Source organism: Peromyscus californicus, unplaced genomic scaffold (genome assembly GCF_007827085.1).
Source record: "Peromyscus californicus insignis strain IS unplaced genomic scaffold, ASM782708v3 Scaffold_6__1_contigs__length_162567912, whole genome shotgun sequence".
Classification (NCBI taxonomy): Eukaryota; Metazoa; Chordata; class Mammalia; order Rodentia; family Cricetidae; genus Peromyscus; species Peromyscus californicus.
The window spans coordinates 34167448-34179251 of record NW_026294584.1 but is presented as its reverse complement, the minus strand read 5'-3'; the positions used below and the strand labels follow the sequence as shown (position 1 = coordinate 34179251).

The window sequence follows — 11804 nt, the reverse complement described above, 5'->3', positions numbered from 1 at the left end:
AGGCAGTGTCATCACAAACAGTCTTCTAAGCCATGGTCCTAGAGTACAAATCCTCTCACTTTGGTGTTGTCTTTCTTATTGTGTGGCAAATGTACTACCTTTTAGTGATAATTCTATATTGTCAATCACAATCAATGAGGATGAACTCTATCCCACTGCAGAGTTTTGTGATTGCTGCCTGGTCAATTCATATTTGCACTTTGGGGGGAAGAGTGGAGAGAAAAGAAACGTTCTTGCCTCACTTATCTCAGTACTTTATTTTCATAAGAAGTAGTTTTTGATAACCTTAGTGCACTGCTGTGCAATTTCACTCTCCAGGATTTGCTCAAGACAATAAAAATAAAAATGTGAAAAAGCATTGTTAAGGTTGATTTATTTGTAGTTGCTTCAGACTGGAAGCTGTGGGATATCTTTTCGTATGAAAATAAACTGATTTATATTCGTGCAAGCAGTAAAAATAATAAAAATATTGATTTATGCAGCAACATAGGTTACTCTGAATAATATTATCCTGAGTGAAAAGCTGACATAGCATCATATAACGCTGCCTGGTTATACCTTTACCACATCTGGAAGAATAGAAATTGATTCATGATTTAAAAAAATTAAAAGAGTTATTAACTTTCAGGCAGCAGAAATGTATATTGACTGAGGGAAGAGGAAACATTCCCAAGTTTTAGCATATTACATCTGCAAGTCATGATTTTCACAGACATTTTTTCTCAGTGTCTCAAACTTCTATAATCAAGCTTTGTTCATTTAACTGCATTTAAATTTATGTAAAATTCCCTAATAATACATATAGATTGCATGTATTTTTATTATTTTTTTCATTTATTTTACATACAGACCTCAGTTTCCCCTCCCATCTCTCCTCCTGTTCCCTACCCCTGCCTCCCCTCTGCCCCCCCATCTGCTCCTTCTCAGTCTCTCTTCAGAAAGGGGCAGGCCTCCCATGGGTGTCACGAGCATGGCATATCAAGGTGAGGCAGGACCAAGCTCCTTCCCCTGCACCAAGACTGGACTGGGCCACCCAGCATGGGGATTAGGTTCTCAAAAGCCAGCGCAAGTGCCAGAGACAGGTCCTGATCCCACTGCTAGGAGCCCCACAAAGAGACTAAGCTACACAACTGTCACAAATGTGCAGAGGGCCTAGGTCAGTCCCATCCAGGCTACCTAGTTGTGGGTCCAGGGTCCATGAGCTCAAGTGAGCTCAGGTCTCTGTGGGTTCCCCCACCATGACCTTGACCCCCATGGTTCATACACTTCTTCCTCCATCTCTTGAACAGGACTTGGAGCTTGGCTCAGTGCTTGGCTGTGTATCTCTGCATCTGAATCCATCAATCCATCAGTTACTGGATGAAGGTTCTCTGATGACAATTAAGGTAGTTACCAATCTGATTTCAGGAGACAGCCAGTTTAGGCACCCTCTCCACTATTGCTAGGAGTCTTAGCTGATTCACCCTTGTGGGTTTTTTGGGAGCTTGTCTAGCACCAGGTTTCTCCCTAACCTGAAATCATCCTCCCATCAAGACATTGCTTTCGTTACTCCCCATCTCCATCCTGTCCACAACCCCAGCAACCCAATCCCTTTTGTTCCCACCCCTCGCCTCCCTGCCCCTTGCCTCCAGTCTACCCAGGAAATCTCTTCTTTTTCCCCTTCCAATGGAAATCCATGTGTCCCTTTTTGGGCCTTCCTTGTTACCTAGGCTCTCAGGGTCTGTGGATTGTAGCCTGATTATCCCTTACTTTACAGCTAATAGCCACTTATGATTGAGTACATGCCATGTTTGTCTTTATGGGTCTAGGTTACTTCACTCAGGATGATTTTTTTTCTAGTTCCATCATTTGGCTGCAAATTTCATGTTGTCATTGATTATTACAGCTGAATAATACTCTATTGTATAAATGTACTACATTTCCATTATTAATTCTTCTGTTGAGGGGCATCTAGGTTGTATCCAGGTTCTGGATATTGTGAATAACTTTGCTATGAACATAGTTGAGCAAGTGTCCTTGTGGAACAACTGAGTATCCTTTAGGTATATGCCCAAGATTGGTATAGCTGGGTGTTGAGATAGAGTAAGTCCAAATTTTCTGACAATCCACCATACTGATTTTCAAAGTGGCTGTACAAGTTTGCATTCCCACCAGAAGTGGAAGAGTGTTCCCTTTACTCGACATTCTCTCCAACATAAGTTGTCCTTAGCGTTTTTGATCTTAGCCATTCTGACAGGAGTAAGATGGTATCTCAGAGTCATTTTGATTTGCATTTCCCTGGTAGCTAAGGATGTGGAACAATTCCTTAAATATCTTTCAGCCATTTGATATTCTTCTGTTGAGAATCTCTGTTTAGAATAGTGCCCCATTTTGAAATGGATTATCTTGTATTTTGATGTCTAATTTCTTGAGTTCTTTATATATTTTGGAGATCATCCCTCTATCATATATGGGGCTGGTAAAGATTTTTCCCATTCTGTGGGCTGCCATTTTATCTTATTGACTGTGTTCTTTGCCTTACAGAAGTTTTTCAGTTTCAGGAGGTCCCATTTATTAATTGTCAATCACAGTGTCTGTGCTACTGATGTTCTACTTAGGAAGTGGTCTCTTGTGCCAATTTGTTCAAGGCTACTTCCTACTTTCTCTTCTATCAGATAGATTCACTGTAAATGGATTTATGTTGAGGTACTTGATCCACTTATACTTGAGTTTTGTGCAGGGTGATAGATATGGATCTGTTTGTATTCTTCTACATGCCAAGATCCAGTTATGCCAGTACCATTTGTTGAAGATGTTTTCTTTTTCTTATTGTGTAATTTTGGCTTCTTTGTCAAAAATCAGATGTTCATAGGTGTATCAGTTTACATCAGGGTCTTTGATTTGATTACATTGATCCACCTGTCTGTTTTTATGCCAATACCATACTGGTTTTATTACTCTATAGTAGATAGTTTTATTAGCTCTATAGTAGAGTTTGAAGTCAGAGATGGTGATGCATCCAGAGGATGCTTTATTGTACAGGATAGTTTTAGCTATCCTAGGTTTTTTGATTTTGTATATGAAGTTGAGTATTATTCTTCCAAAGTCTGTGAAGAATGGTGTTGAGATTTTGATGGAGATTGCACTGAATCTGTATATTGCTTTTGGTAAGATTGCTATTTTTTTTTTTTTTTTTTGGTTTTTCGAGACAGGGTTTCTCTGTGTAGCTTTGCGCCTTTCCTGGTACTTGCTTTGGAGACCAGGCTGGCCTCGAACTCACAGAGATCCGCCTGCCTCTGCCTCCTGAGTGCTGGGATTAAAGGCGTGCGCCACCACCGCCCGGCAGATTGCTATTTTTTTATGTCAATCCTACCGATCCATGAGCATGGGAGATCTCTCCATTTTCTGATATCTTCTCCAATTCTTTTCTTCAAAGACTTAAAGTTCTTGTCATACAGCTTTTTCACTTTTTTGGTTAGAATTATCCCAAGGTATTTTGTACTATTTGTGGCTATTGCAAAGGGTGTTTTTTCTCTGATTTCTTTCTCAGCCTATTTATCATTTACATATAGGAGGGCTATTGACATTTTGAGTTTATGTTGTATCCAGCCACATCACTGAAGATGTTTATCAGCTGTAGGAGCTCCCAGGTAGAATTTTTGGGGTCACTTATGTATACTATCATATCATATACAAGTAGGGAAAGTTTGACTTCTTCCTTTTCAATTTGTATCCCCTTGATCTTTTATTTTTTTCTCTGATTAGAGCTTTGAGTATTATATTGAATAGATATGGAGAGAGTGGACAGCCTTGTCTTGTTCCTGATTTTAGTGGAATTGTTTTGAGTTTCTCTCCATTTAATTTGACATTGGCTATCAGCTTCCTACATATTGCTTTTATTATGTTTAGGTATGTTTCTTGTATTCCTAATCCCTCCAAGACCTCCATCATGAAGAGGTGCTGGGTTTTGTCAAAGGTTTTTTCAGTATCTAATGAGATGATCATGTGGTTTCTTTGTTTCAGTTTGTTTATATGGTGGATTACACTGACAGATTTTTGTATGTTGAACCATCCTTGCATTTCTGGGCGGAAGCCTACTTGAACATGATGGATGATCTTTTTGATGTGTTCTTGGATTCAATTTGTCAGCATTTTTTTAAGTGTAAGGAACTTCACTGAGAAGAAAATTCAGGCAATGAGAATGAGCATATAAAAACTAAGATCAATTGTTTCCCAATTACATAATAACCACTATTTTCAGGTCAAATGCCTAATGTTGCTATGAGTTACTAAAGCACACACAGATTGACTACCTTATATGTGTAATAAAGCTTTTAATTATCCTCAGTCTAATGACTTTTGAAATGTTAGAGATAGAGTGGGGAGAGAAATAAAGATATTCATTGTGTATTTCAAACCACTCTGCTTGCTGTTGCATTTATGACATCATGTGTTAAGCAGAAAGGTTTTTTTTCTTTTTTTTTTTCTGTAGAACTCCAACTTCCGACTGCTCTTCTTAAGGTTTGTCAGTATTGTATTGCATATTTTTGCATCAATATTCATGAGGGAAATTGGTCTTTAATTTTCCTTTTTTGTTGCATTTTTTCATGGTTTGGTTATCAGGGTAAATGTAGCCCCATTAAAAGAATATGGCAAATTTCTAAACCTTAAAAAGCCCAGGGCCAGATGGTTTCAGCAGAGAATTCTACCAATTCTCAAATTGTTTGGTATTCCTCAAATTGTTCCACACAATAAAAACAGAAGGAACATTCCCAAATTCTTTTTAGCATGTGTATTTTTAAATATTTGGAAAAATACAAATATTTACAACTTAATTTGTATGCAAAATATGATGTATTCATTGATGATTATTTCATGGGAAAGACATAATAAATTTAAAAACATAATTGTGGGATCTAAACAGTGGAATGTTTGACACGGGAAGATAATGGTTTCTTAAAATTCCTGTAGCAATATATATTTTTATAATAAAAATTAGAAAACAGAATGTTTTGTTCTCCTATGATACATACTGAAAAATTCTAATGTCTCTGTCTAGGAAAATTAGGTCTAGGTTCTCAGGATCCTTTTCAAATTGTGCCTGCCACTCTCTTGGGAGGCAACGTTAATGCTTTTGCTTGGGGGTGGAGAGAACCCCATCATTGTTAAGTGTGTTAGACACATAGACATGATCCCCAGGGAATGGGATACACTCTATATGTAGTACTCATAAATATTTATTTATTGTATATATTCAGTTATTAAATTCATCATACCCAACTGGATAAATTTTGAGCCATAATTTCCTGAATGCAATATTAAATTTAAAGTTTTTGGTGTTATAATCCAGTTTTAACACACAAAATAATTACTGAAAAAATACAAGGAATAAAAAGAAATACAATATCGACTCATATAGCAAGGCACTGGCATATGTGTTAACTGTGCTCATGCATAATATTGTGTTTGAAAACATTTTTCAAAAATTGAAACTTTGAATATTTATTTACATTAAATTTATAACCAAGACAACTAGAAAGGTAAAACAAATGAATCTTTTACAATATCAGACTATTCCCTTTGGCAAATATTACAGGAGAAATCATAGTTAATTATTAGAAATTTTTTAAATTGTTATGAGTCAATGGCTATACCATTTTACAAATTACATGCACAAATCTTACTATTTTCCTTTGGTTGAAAAAAGTAGCTTTGCTAAGAATAAGTGGGTTTTTTTGTGTATTTTTGAAGTTGCTACTAAAAATTTACTGCCTATGAAGAAATAGTTACTGCCATAATTATATTTTAAACATTGGACTTACATTTCTAAGAGTTTAGCTAACACAATTGTTATTAGAAAAATAATTAACATCACAAAGATACAGCTCTACTGAACATTTCACTGGCGACAATATTTTTATTAATATATTTTCATGATTATTGATAAGTGAAATTAGACATCATTGTGATAACGATTTATTTTAACCACAATTGATGTCCTCATGCTTTTGAAATTTCTGTTTTATATATTCATAAATCTGAATTTAAAGTATTTTTTCTGGTTAAAAATATATTTTCTTACAAATAATATGCTTGAGTTTTACATGAGTACTTATTATTGAGAAGCTTGGTGATGATTTAATTCAATTGTTCTTGAAAAGCATAAATGATATATTTAATTTGTATGGATATTAATATCTAATTCTAAAATTGGGTATTAATCCTTCACACAGAAATAAATACAACTGATGTGTTTTAGAATGAGTTAGTTTTTTCAAACAAAGGATATAATTGTAAACCACCATGTAGCGGTTGTAAGATTTATGAATGTACTGACAGTCCCCTGGCCTCAGCTGATTTATATCCTGAAGCTTTCCAATGTTTTGAAACAATCATACTGACAGTTATAGTACTTAAATTAAACGACTAGCTTATTGCTACACAAACATTATAGTATCATTAATTCTTAATCACTTTTAATGGCAACTAAACATTTTTTGATCATTAAGATGCTTCATTTTAGGAATGATTATTTTAAGGAGTGATTTCTGAAACACTGCCATCTTGTGGCACTGTTTGTAATATGGACTGCTGAAAACAAAAACTGCTCTAATGAGATTAATTAGTAAATAAAAACGATTACCATGGAAACCTATAGAACTTGAATAACCTATAACTTAATTAGGAAGTATCCCTTCTCTGTCTACCCAGACTAATGCAATATCAGAAGCAGAAGGTACAATACATCCTACTTGCCTACACATTTATTATGAGGAAATAATTAAGGGAGAAATTCAGTCAATACTAGCTAATACTCTTGGGGAAAAGGCTTAAATTTTACTAAACCAGAAGTATTTCTACAAAGAAATTATGTATTAGGCATGTTCAATATAAGCTTTACCTAAATCTTAGCAAACACACAGACTCATTGGCTGCCCTTGACTTTAGATTGAACAGAATCTCATTTGTAGCATGATTTGAGCTATCAGTAATGTGGTCTTTTGACTGCATGATTGAGATGTTTGATAATACAGGATTTTCTAAATCACCCCACTTTCTTACCTAATAAATTCAGATATATAAATGATATGCATATACAGAGTTATCTTAAACTCTGTTTTGTGACTGACATGATTATTTTATTTAATTTCTGTACTTAGACATGAGTAGAACGCCAAATTAAGCCTGCTTTCAAAACAAAGGATATTTAAGTATTTACCATTGCTAAAGGCTAATTAAGAATATTTGACATGATCTGAAAATACCTCAAAATTGTTCATAAGTTATTGGCAAAACCTACAGTGTCTATTTGGAACTGTAGGCTCAGGGATATTCAAATGATGTATTCTGTTATCTAAGGTTTATGTTGTAAAGGTTCACCCATTGCACAAGCATTATATGAAGATGTTCTGGAAATTTTGCTCACTGGAAGAGCAGCTGCATGGTCTTTTGTACTAAGAGGTTGCCTGGTAATTCACTAGGGGCATTTGATAGATCACGGACATAAAAAGAATATTTGTACACACTGTTAAAATCTATTTAGGCCCTCTCTAGTAGCTGAAACACAAGGAAGCAGTACAAAGCAATCCTGAGTAACATGCCCCCAAGCTTTGAGTACTGAAGTAGTTTTCACAAAATAAAAGCAAAACTCCTTATACGGCAGCCTTGCCCTTGCTCCCAAGACAGTCTTTTATTTCCTATAGGGGAATTAATGTGAGCACTATCAATGAACTCAGCCTTGTAATAATCCTTCCTTACATCTTTGCCAAGTGCTTTCTGTTTCTGTGCTTCTTAGTCCAAAATTCAAGTGCTTTTACTTTTACTGTGGATGCAGAGACAAACCCCTCTATTTTCTTTTTGTATTGGATCTTTGACCCTGTGATGGCATCAACAATATCAGTGGCCTTCCTCAGCATGTTTTCAAATGCTGAATACAAAAGTAGTCAATGTTTAAAGGCAGAAGCATATGATGTTTGAATAAGAAACAATGTTGGCATGTAAGACAAAATACTTTTATGAGTGACATATTCCTTATAAATGCTCATTATTGTTATGAATTTATTTTGAATTGCCATTTGATTATGATCCAAAATTTGAAAAGTAGTGTTTAGAGATAGAAATTCATGAATATTTAGAATAAGGATATTGATAAAGATGCCACCTGAAAAAAAAAAAAGTGGTAGTTTTTTCCATAAAAGATGGAACTAGGTTCAACTCCCAGCACCACTTACATACAAACAGAATATACAACTAATAAACTCAGAATATACAACTAATAAACTCATATGTGTAAATGTGCCGATTATGTCTTAGCATTCAGTAATCTAAAGACATTCTCTCTGAGATACCATAGGTATGAATTATGGCATTATGAAACCATAATGCAGTGAGTTAAATAACTCAAATTCGTGAATAACATACAATTCTAAAACATTTTAGATATTTCAATATACATACACACATTCTATTTTATTGAGGTAAAGTGCCTCTGAAAAAAACAGAAACAAAGTGTTTAAAAGAAACAAGCATTTGACTGTAGCACTAAAAAAAAAAAAAATCAAGAGCACTTTTAAGTTAGTGTGTCACATACACTATTGCTTCAGAATGGAAAAAAGCTGCTGGCCTGGTCACTGGATAATGCTGAATTCTCTTTCTTATGTGAATAACCCAATAGTCAGAGAGGTGGAATTCTAGGAATTACTCTCTTAGAACAAATATTGGGACCTGAAATTGTCCATTCAATCCTAATTGTGCAGGCATGAAGTGATTCTTCATTCATTATTCATAAGCTCTAATACAGTGTTACAAAAATGTTTTGAGATTATGAAAAGGAAATCTAAAACACAATGCATTTATTATTGCATGCTGTTATATATTAGGTCTCAGATATTTCAAATCTGAAGCTACAAATACAATTTAGTGAAAAATGTTAAACAAAAATTGGAGCTTTGTCAAAAAATATTATATTAAAAATCATATGTAATAAATACTTTCAAAAACCTGGTAGTTTTAAAAATAAGACATTAGGTCAGCTTTAGTGTGGTTATTCCACTTGCTCATCATCCTCGATACTATAGTCTAGTTTGATGCTTTCACAATTTCGTCTTCAGCTGCCCCTATGGACAGGGTAGGGTTGTGCACATAGCAAGAACAGTCCCTAACTAGCACATGGCACAAGATAAAATCATAATGTTCTGACTGGTTAATACAGTGAGTGAACTAAATTTTTGTAATTCAAAGAGTATTAGGAAAAAGCAGGAGTACATCCATGGAACTTAGCTTTTCATGGACACTTCCATCTTATTATTTTAAAGTTATTTAAAAATTTAGTGAGCATGGAATATTTTTCTTTTGCATTTCACAATATCATTTACTTTACATATATCCAAACTTGTCTAACAACAGAAAGAAAGAAAATAGGTAAAAATAACTGTTAATTTTAAATGTTCAATACCACATGATTTTTTTCTACAACATTCTAAATTGTCTCTAATGTCATATATTTCATATATTTGAAACACACTGTTTTTGATTAAAGCTTAATTCTCTAATACTCTTTAACTGTGTTAAAATATTTTATTCTTAAAATACCTTAAGGTCAAAATTATTATCATTTGCATTCCTTTAGAAAGTAAGACTTAGTACTTTTATATCTAATAATAATAGCAATAGAAGCTCCTTCTTTTGATTACTTGTCCTTCAAATGCTTCATGAGACTCTAACAGGGATATAGACAGATGTTATGGTACAGGAATACTGCTTAAAAAGTTGTGACTATCATTAAGAATGTGTTTTCTTGGCTTTGTTTCCATTTGGAGTCAGTATTTCTCATTTACAGAATTTCTAGATATTAGTTTCTACAGTTTTCTTTTTTGTGACCCCCCCATTTTTCTTTTCAAATTTGGCATTTCATTTTGGCTACAAATATTTTTATGCTATCTGATTATATTTTGCCATTTTTTTGTCCTTTCAAAAAAAGGTAAGTCATTACAAATCAAAAGTATTCATCCACTAAATGATTTTCCAACATTAATATATTATATATTTGATATTACTAATGACCAATCCAGGCTTTATTTTATGTCCTCCATGTAAACTTCTTCTGTTTCTGGTTAACCAGTTGCTCTTAATCTAACAACTATCTATTAATTTTTGTTAACCAGAATGATAACTTCTTAGTAATTAAGATTAACTATGTGATTACAATTAGTTCATTAAATCCTAAACCATATAGTCAATGGATTAGCATATTTCCTGTTTGTCCTTTTTTGCTGCTTCATACTTGATTTATGGCCAAATATATGAGCATTAGGGACAAGGACTAATTTATTTTCTCATTTTCAATTACTGCTGCTCTTTCTCCCCACTTTGCTAATTGTTTTGTCCTTTTTCTGTGGTTAAGGAAGAATCAGGGTAAAACATGATTGCTGTTTCGCCACAGGTGCCGTATCAACTTCCCCATGAAGACTTTTCTTGATACGGAATGGCTAAAGACTAATTTTTTTATGAGTCACTGAGGCTTTTATTTCATATGTAGGACTCCTGGTGGGGAGTGGTGGTCTTGCCTGTGGCCACCCAAGAGATTACACTGGACTCCAGACACTCACTGGGAAGTAACAGAAACAATGATTCAGACCGATAACATGATTACTAAGCTGGGCTTTCCAACAGGGCTCCAGGTGGTCAGGTGTGGGTTTGAACATCGAAGGTAGCAATGGCATGGGAGGGGCAAGCACTGGGTTAGTCTCAAGCCACCTGACCATCAGGGACAGAGTCTAAGCATCTGATGGCTACAGGGATCTCCAGCCCATGCTTTGCTTGGCCAGGGGGTTCCTGAAGGATCTGCTGCAAACTTGGCCTTGCTGTGAGGTATTTTTCAATTTTATAGATTTGACTTTACTTGCCCAGGTACTCAGGTCGGCTAGGGGCATCAGTTTTGATCTGCCCAGTGCAAATCCTCACCAGCAGGTCAGAGATGAAAGTTTCCTTAGTCTCCCCAAGTCAATGTGACTCCTTGACACTCCAACCATTGAACTGGGCCAGCTTACAGGTCTACAGGGACTCCATCACAGAGGTGATCTGATTCACTTTGAGTAGGAGGCAGTTGCAGGACTTTCTGTCCACAGCCTTAGCAGGCCTCCTAGGGATAGTTACTGTGAGTTTATCCTCAACCACCTGGATATCTGCACTACCTGTGAACTTCTGCCAAGCTTCCCAGTTGTCCTGGTCAAAGGGGTCTTTGATGGACACAACTGCATACTCCTGAATGAAGGAATTATACAGGTCAGCCACCTGGTCAAGCATGATTTGAAGTCCAGGTCAAAAGAACCTAGAAGACGTAAAGAACATAGAAGAACTATAAAACATGTGACATATATTTTACCTGCTCAAACATAAAACAAAAATCGTCTTTGGCTGACTTGTGTACAATGCACCATCTCTACTTGTTTTAATGCAGATATGTATGTTGCCTTTAAAAGTTTATGTATCTTCAGAATGAGGGGACCAGACACAATGAAAATAAATGCCTCGATTGCAGTTTCCTTGGAGTTTTTCATCCAGAACAGCTTCAAGGCTGTTGGCTGAGATGGTCCAGACTCAAAAACTGCTTCAGCCAATACTTAACCATAATCCTAAATTTTCACCAAAGATTATCAGTGGCCCCAATCAGTAGGAAGTAGTCCAGAGAACTACACCCACATTCTCAAAAAAAATTATGAATGTTTATCATCATTTAAGAGGGTTGATTACAAGTTGTTACTGGTAATGGTCAGAAAATAAAAGCTGAACAAAGGAGATTAGATTCAGAGATCTTATTCCAAAAA

The 11804-nt window shown here is 35.2% G+C and overlaps 1 pseudogene; it reads right to left on the bottom strand.

Moving 5' to 3' along the window:
* Positions 1-10769: 10769 nt before the first annotated feature.
* On the bottom strand, positions 10770-11283 carry LOC128098758 (alpha-enolase-like; annotated as a pseudogene).
* Between the last annotated feature and the right edge of the window lie 521 nt (positions 11284-11804).